The sequence below is a fragment of the Eumetopias jubatus genome, unplaced genomic scaffold, assembly GCF_037043125.1.
Source record: "Eumetopias jubatus isolate StellerSeaLion01/CBP00866 unplaced genomic scaffold, mEumJub1_p1.0 scaffold_3, whole genome shotgun sequence".
In the NCBI taxonomy this organism is placed as follows: Eukaryota; Metazoa; Chordata; class Mammalia; order Carnivora; family Otariidae; genus Eumetopias; species Eumetopias jubatus.
This window is the reverse complement of record NW_028274809.1, coordinates 110,104,901-110,113,582: the sequence shown is the minus strand read 5'-3', so window position 1 is coordinate 110,113,582 and position 8,682 is coordinate 110,104,901. Positions and strand designations below refer to the sequence as shown.

The window sequence follows — 8,682 nt, the reverse complement described above, 5'->3', positions numbered from 1 at the left end:
AAACTCACAGCTGGGGGAACCACAGCTCTGCATCTGCTATTACAGAGTTCAACATCTTCATTTGCATTTCAGCATCCAGTGAAGATGCTGGCAGTTCTATGCCTCTGTAAAGTGGAGAAACAAAACCGTTAGCTGTATGTCCTGTTATTGGTGGATAAAATGGGCTGGTTTAAATAGGCATAATCAGAATCATAGCTTGCTTCCCTATATAAGATGGCACAGAGACTGGGTGCCTGGCTGGCTCAGTCGGTTAAGCTTCTGCCTTCAGCTCAGGTCATGATCCCGGGGTCTTGGGATCAAGTCCTGCATCACACTCAGAGCCTGCGTCTCCCTCTGCTCCTACCCCCCACTTGTGTGCGAACTCTCTCTCAAACATAAATATATAAAATCTTAAAAAAAAATTGTACAGAGGAAGCCCTTGGCAAAACTGGGATTCTGACTAGACTCTAATCAGACCTCACCTTTTCAGACACTTGTTTCTGTCAGTCTCTAATTTTCAATGATTTAGGGGTGTTTTGTTTTAAGATTTTATTTATTTGGGCAGAGAGAGAGGGCAGAGAGAATCCCCAAGCAGACTCCACACTGAGCACTCCTGAGCAGGATGTGGGGCTCCATCTCATGACCCTGAGGTCATGACCTGAGCTAAAATCAAGAGTCTGGTGCTTAACTGACAGAGCCACCCAGGCACCCCTCAATGAACGGGTGGTTTGCAAAATATTTAACAACTTAGGGGCCATTGACCTTCGTGCAGTCACACATTAAGTCTCTAATTGCCAGATCAGGATAAGATCCTGGGGAGATGGGAGTGGTCAGAGGTTACTCGGGAAAGTATTTCAATATATATATATATATATATATATATATTTCAATATATATATGTTAAAGATTCTATTTATTTGACAGAGAGAGACACAGCGAGAGAGGGAACACAAGCAAGGGGAGTGGGAGAGGGACAAGCAGGCCTCCCATGGGGCAGGATCCCAAGACCCTGGGATCATGACCTGAGCCGAAGGCAGATGTTCAACAACTGAGCCACCCAGGCGCCCCAGTATTTCAATAATTTAGTAATTGGTATGACCCTGGGGTACTACCCAGCTGAATCTCCTCTTTTCCTTCTGTTTCTCTCACACATGTACACACACAGGTCTTGTACCTCCCAGGTTTATTTGCATTCGAAATAGAGAAGGAGCCAGGACAGGCTGCTTTGAGCCCAGGTGTTTGTGGCTAGGCACTGTTAAATGTTTTATGTATCTTATTGAAACTTCACACAACACTTAGAGAATTTTTAAAACATTATAAGGTCCTTATGCTCTCTAATACTCATAACCTTCTCAACATCAGGTCATTTATTCATTCAACAGGTTTTACTGAGTGCCCACCATATTAGGTTGGGATTAAAGAAGGAGAGCAAGATAAGAAGATTCCAGGTCTCCTGGAGCATACATTCTAGTGGGAAGAGACAGACAAGAAAAAAACAACTAAGTAGATTAGCCTGGGAACAAGCGCTATATTGCATATAGTGCTCCGGGATGGCCTTCTTGAGAAGATGCTATTTGAACTACCAAGGATAGGAAAGTCTGGGAGGGTGGGGTGGAGAGTTCCAGATCAGGTGAGAATGCTAAGCACAAAGGCATGAATGGGAGTAGGGGTGTGGGTGCAGAGAAAACAAGCTGAAATGGCTGGAGCTTTGTAAGTCAAGGAAAAACTATTAGGAGCTGAGATTGCAGATGTAAACAGACTTGGATTATGGAGTCAGGGGTTTGGATTTTATATGTTGGGAAGCTATTTGGAGGTTTTAAGTAAGAAAGGAGTAAGATCTGATTTGTGTTTTAAACAGGTCATTCTGGCTACAGTGTAGAAAACTGGAGTTAGGTGGGAGGGGAAACTGAGATGAAAAAGGGAAGTGGAGAGAACAGTTAGGAGATTGCAAAAGTTCACACAAACATGGCTTGGAGGGTGCCTGGGTGACTCAGTTGGTTAAGCGACTGCCTTCAGCTCAGGTCATGATCCTGGAGTCCTGGGATCGAGTCCCACGTCGGGCTCCCTGCTCAGCAGGGAGTCTGCTTCTCTCTCTGGCCCTCTTCCCTCTCATGTTCTCTGTCTCTCAAATAAATAAATAAAATCTTTAAAAAAAAAAAAAACAAACATGGCTTGGACTAGAGCAAGGGTCAACAAACTTTCTGTGAAGGGTCAGAGAATATTTCAGGCTTTGTGGGTTACATATGTTCTCTGTTACATATTTTTAGTCTTTTTTTTTTTTTAACCCCTTAAAAAGGTAAAGCTATTTTTAACTAGACTGCAGGAACAGTCTGCTTGTATCTGGACTAGAATGATAACTGTAGGGGAAGAAAAATTTTTCCTTTACCCTTCTAGATTCTTTTGGCTGGCCTATTAATTAAATTAATTAAGACAGATTAACAAAAGAAAAACAAACTTTTTTTAAAAAGATTTTATTTATTTATTTGACAGAGAGAGACACAGCGAGAGAGGGAACACAGGCAGGGGGAGCTGGAGAGGAGAAGCAGGCTTCCCACTGAGCAGGGAGCCCGATGTGGGACTCAATCCCAGGACCCTGGGATCATGACCTGAGCCGCAGGCAGACGCTTAACCAACTGAGCCACCCAGGCGCCTCTGAGGCTGAAATTGCAATTAGTTTAGATAGTAAGTCTTGGTTTGCTGGCGTCTGGGACTTTTTTTTTAAAGATTTTATTTATTTCACAGAGAGAGAGTGAGCACAAGTAGGGGGAGGAGCAGGCAGAGGGAGAGGGAGAAGTAGGCTCCCTGCTGAGTGGGGATCCTGATGTGGGGCTCAATGGCAGGGCTCCATCCCAGGACCCTGGGATCATGACCTGAGCCGAAGGCAGATGCTTAACGACTGAGCCACCCAGATGCCCAGGTCTGGGACTTCTAAGGGGAGGAAGACAATTTATGGGAAAATGGGGACAGCAAATATTTGCTGTAAACAATTTGTTTACAGCAAATATTTGCCATGCTTTGTAGAGACAGTGGGATGCAGAGGAATTTGATCTCCAGGCCCTGCCAGCTTCCCCCCCCCCCCCAGTTTACCATGCCTACCCCATATTCTTTGTAGTTATCTCTGGTGATAGTCCTTTTCCTGAACCATGCCCTCTATCTCAATTATTTCAGGCAGTTATGGGAGAGGTAAAAAGCTCTTCTTGAGGTCTTTTGGGCCTTAATTGACTCCAGCCCAAAGTAATCTATATGCTAAAGTGGCACATTTTGGGGAAGCTTATTCTGAATCTCTTCAGAGCACTGGAGATATGTAGTCAGATTTGTAATTTATTTTTAAGATTGAGCCATGTTATTCCATTTACCAAAGAAGAAAGTGAAACTCAGAAAAATCAATATTATGCAGTCAGTAAATAAGAGAGATAAAATGTAAACTCCGGAAAAGATTTGCACACAGATTTCTGTGATTAATGGGATTCCTGGTGATAGAAAATATTTAGGACACAAAATGGGATGAAGTTTTAATAGAGGCATTTGCATATGCCCAAAGTCAAGCACAAACCTTGGAATGAGGACTGAGGTTGCTAAATTTAGCCCTCCTTTTTTTTTAATTTTATGTATTTATTTGTCAGAGAGAGAGCGAGCACAAGCAGGGGGAGTGGCAGGCAGAGGGAGAAGCAGGCTCCCTGCTGAGCACGGACCCTGACACAGGACTTCATCCCAGGACCCTGGTATCATGACCCCAACCTAAGGCAGATGCTTAACTGACTGAACCACCCGGGTGTCTCTGAATTTAGTTCTCCTAAAATTCTATAACAAGCATTTTTGAAAAAACAAAATTTAACTTAGTAAATTTAAAGACCAAATTGGCTTTATTCATGATTGATGAATCAGGCAGCATTCCATCTAAGAAACACAACGGAGCTCTGAGGAGCTGAACAAAATGGAAGGATTTTATGAGCAAAAGGGAATAGAAAAAAGTAAGTTTCTAGAAAAGAGGGGGTTGTTTCAGGCAAGGTCACCTTCCTTTGCAGGAAGAGCAGGGGTCTGTTATGTAGATGACCTCACCAGTGCTGATCAGGTACTTCTGATGGACTGGTTAAAGGGTCACATTCCCGGGAAAGGCTGAAATTGCAATTAGTTATTTAAACTAGTAACTCTTGGTTTGCTGATGTGGGGCTTAGCACAAGCAACTCCATTTTTGGTCTGTTGTCTCTTTTTTTTTCCCCTTATCACAGCCTTGGAGGCAATAGAAGCCAACATTAGTTCACTGGGTGGTAGAATCAACACTCTGATTCTGGCCTATTGACATGAGGTCCAGTGTTCTTCTCCGCTGGCATGCTATGTAGGCCAAATCTGTAGTTGTGTATGTGGTATTCTAACATGAATTTTTCTCAAAGCATTGGAACTGTATATTTAAAGAAACTATATGCATTACTTTCTTTGGTCTTTTAATTCAGACACTTTAGTTGGGTAGAGAGATTACTTAAATTAATAAATAAACTTAAAAAAAAAAAGAACATATGGTGATGGTCATTGCAGCATTATTTACATTAGCAGAAGTGCCTGGCTGGCTCAGTTAGAAGAGCATGCAACTCCTGATTTCAGGGTCAGGAGTTTGAGCCCCATGTTGGGGGTAGAGATTACTTAATAAATAAACTTAAAAAAATAAATAAAAAAAGTAATCCAAGTGCTATTAGTATAGCATTCATCAAATAAATTAAATAAATAAATTGTTCAGCCATACAACAGAAAACCAAGAAGCTATTAAAAGGATGAAGGCTATATCTGTATGTGAACTGAGAAGGAAAAGAGTCAAGATATATTGCCACAGGAGAAGCAAGATAAGTTTGTATAGTATCCTATTTGTGTAGGAGAAGAAATCTTGCATACAGTATTTTCATACATGTGTCTTCACAAAGGTACACTCTTTGTGAAGAGTGGCTGCCTCTAGAGAGGTGTTAGGGTGTGAGAGTGATCATCTTTTCACTGTTTTCCCTTTCATATATTTAATTTGGTGCCATTTGCATGTATTAATCTCCTCAAAATAATGAGGCAATTATTTAACCTTCTATTTTATTTTTTATTTTTTTAAAGGTTTTTTTCTATTTATTTGAGAGAGAGAGCACGAGAGCACCAGAGCACGAGCAAGCAGGAGGGTCCAAGAGAGAGGGAGAAGCAGACTCCCCGCTGAGCAGGGAGCCCGACTTGGGGCTCCATCCCAGGACCCTGGGATCATGACCTGAGCCAAAGGCAGATGCTTAACCAACTGGGCCACCCAGGGACCCCTAAACCTTTTATTAAAAGACATTTTCAGGGTGTCTGGGTGGCTCAGTTGGTTAAGTGTCCAACTCTTGATTTTGGCTCAGGTCATGATCTCAGAGTCATGAGATCAAGCCCTGTGTTGGGCTTTGAGCTCATTATGGAGTCTGCTTGGGATTCTGTCTCTCCCTCTCCCTCTGCCCCTCACTTCCCCACCCCAGCTCATGTGCTCTCTCTAAATAAATAAATAAAATCTTTCTAAAAAAAGAAATAAAGAAAATTTCAAATACACACAAAAGTAGAATAGCATAATGAATTCTCATTACCTGTCACCTTGCCAAGTTGTGTCATCTATCTCCCTCTTTCCTCCCTTTCCCCCTTAAGAATATTCAGCCATTAAAAAAAAAAAAAGCATTCCTCAGATTGTTGCAAACCCTTAGTTAATTTCCCCAATTCTGAAAAACTGCAAAGGTTGATTTTGAGAAATTTTTGCCAATGTGTTGTTTTACAGAGGAGAGTCTTTTTGGATGTCCCTACTAACCATTTCTGCTGATGTCCTTAGCTGGAATGTTTTAAAGCAAATACCATCATATAGTTTTATATATTATTTAACTCACAAATACTTCAGAATGTAACTAATAGGAAAATATTTTAACAATTTAATCAGGGAGACCTGGGTGGCTCAGTTAAGTGTCCGACTCTTGATTTTGGCTTGGGTCATGAGATTGAGCCCCAAGTTGATCCTGCTTAAGATTCTCTCTTTCTCCCTCTCCCTCTGCCCCTCCCACCCTGCTCACACATGCTCTCTCTCTCAAAAAAAAATTAATGAAAAATTTAATCAAATATCATCGTTACATGTAAAAAATTGAACACTTCTTTTTTTTTTAGTATTTTTTATTTATTCATTTGAGAGAGAGACATACACAGAGAGGCAGACTCTGCTGAGCTGGGAGCCTGATGTGGGGCTTGATCCCAGGACCTGGAGATCACAACCCGAAGGTACTTAACCATCTGAGCCACCCAGGCACCCCAAAAAATTGAACAATTTTTTTAACGTCATATAATATCCACCCAATCCATGTTCAAATGTCCTCATTTTATCAAAAATTTCTTTTTCCTTTTTTTTTTTTCCCTGAAGTCAGTTTGTTCAATTCAGGTTCCAAACAAGAGCACACGTTGCATTTGGGTGGTATGTCTCTGGTTAAAAAGAAAATCACAGGGGAGCTTGGGTGGCTCAGTCGGTTAAGCATCTGCCTTCAGCTCAGGTCATGATCCCAGGGTCCTGGGATTGAGCCCCGCATTGGTCTCTCCACTCAGCGGGGAGCCTGCTTCTCCCTCTCCCTCTGCCTGCCACTCTGCCCACTTGTGCTCTCTATCTCTCTGTCAAATAAATAAATAAAATCTTAAAAAAAAAAAAAAGAAATCACAGGCCCAAAATGGAATCACTTATGCTAGACCACATCACCAATCTGGGGTTTAATCCCTAACCTAATTGCAGTTTCAACTTCCTTCAACAATGTAGTCTTAACTGGTCAGTCAGGGACTTTTTGGTCAGTACCAGTGAGGTAATCTGTTGTGGGGGCCAAAGTTCAGCCAACCCAAAATGTACTTTCTTTTTTTTTGGCCACACTATCACCATTTGTCACACTGAGTCTGAAATGCAATTCATGACATAATGACAAAAAGTTTTTCACAACTACTAGCTGAAAGGATGGTGGGTATATTAAGAGAGATCAAATAAATTGACAATCATATGGAACTTTTTAGATAAAATGGAGTTGTTCTGAAATGTAGATATTTTTCATTCTCTAAGAAGACTTTATTTTTCTTTTTAAAATAAATCAGGTTATCTTCTTGTTCCCCAGAGATGATGTCCTTTGTATCCTACCAGATGATCCAAATCTTCTTTAAATGGATTGTAGCCTTGTTCCTTTAAACAAGGCAGAGCTCAGAAAAGCTGGTCCAGAGGAGGAAATTCTTCCCAGGGAACCCACTCCCAACTTTCATTTTTTTCAGGCTCTTCATTCTTTGGTTCCTGGTCATGAGTCACATTCACCTCTCCTTTCATTAGTATGGTCACATAATGGTAATTTTCTTTCTCAACAAAGGAATTCACAACTGAGGCAAAGTGAATATTTTTCAGGTGAAGAGCTGCTTCTTCCCAGGTTTCCCTTTGAGCACATTCTTCCCACATTTCACTGAACACCAAATGGCCCCCAGGAAGTTGAAAACTGCCAGCTCCAACTGACCCTTTCCCCTTGCCCAGGAGGACACAACAAGGATGCCGGCTGCTAGTCACCACTACTCCTACTGCGATTCCACGACGCCACCTGAGAGGCTCCATGCAGGCCATCATAGCTCGGGAGGACCTGGCAGAGGCCAGCCAAAATGTGCTACTTTGGCATACTGTTTACTTTATTTTAAATATTTTATTTATTTATTTATTTATTTTTTATTAAAGATTTTATTTATTTATTTGATAGAGACACAGTGAGAGAGGGAACACAAGCAGGGGGAGTGGGAGAGGGAGAAGCAGGCCTCCAAAAGAGCTGGGAGCCCGATGCGGAGCTCGATCCCAGGACCCTGGGACCATGACCCGAGCCAAAGGCAGACGCTTAACGACTGAGCCACCCAGGCGCCCCTATTTATTTATTTATTTATTTATTTATTTATTTGAGTGAGTGAGTGAGCAGGGGAAGGGGCAGAGGGAGAAGGAGAGAGAGAATCCCAAGTAGACTATGTGCTGAGTGCAGAGCCCAATGCATGGCTCAATCTCACAACCCTGAGATCATGACCTGAGCCCAAATGAAGAGTCAGACACTTAACCTACTGAGCCACCCAGGTGCCTCTATTTACTTTTTTTTTTCAGATTTTATTTATTTATGTATTGGGGTGGGGAGGAGCAGAGGGAGAGGGACAAGCAGACTCCCAGCTGAGCGCGGAGCCCAATGTTGGGCTCCATATCATGACCCTGAGATCGTGACCTGAGCCAAAATCAAGAGTTGGATGCTTAACTGACTGGGCCATCCAGGTGACCCCACTTATTTTTTTAAGTAGGCTTCATGCCCAGAGTGGAGTCCAAGGTGGGGCTTGAACTCACTACCCTTAGATCAAGACCTGAGCTGAGATCAAGAGTCGGATGCTTAATGTGCTGAGCCACCCAGGTGCCCTGGTATACTGATTATTTTAAATAAAAGTTACTTAAACAGCCAATGCAAAAAGAACTCTGATGTCCCTCTGTCTTCAGGAAACAGGAAATAAATCTCCCATGTGAAAGGCATCCTCTCTATACCAGGAGGTAAATATACATCCTTATTTCCAGAGATATGGCATTTAGACCTGAGAGGGCTATATAAATAATGCTATTAACTTTTTACTAATTTACTACCCCAACATTAATTCTGTTTAAAATTCCTTGCTAATTGAAGCTCATGAACATGAATTTTCTTT

The 8,682-nt window shown here is 41.9% G+C and overlaps 1 pseudogene; it reads right to left on the bottom strand.

The window, feature by feature from the left end:
• Positions 1-7,078: 7,078 nt before the first annotated feature.
• LOC114207359 (nucleotide triphosphate diphosphatase NUDT15 pseudogene) lies at positions 7,079-7,588 on the bottom strand (annotated as a pseudogene).
• Between the last annotated feature and the right edge of the window lie 1,094 nt (positions 7,589-8,682).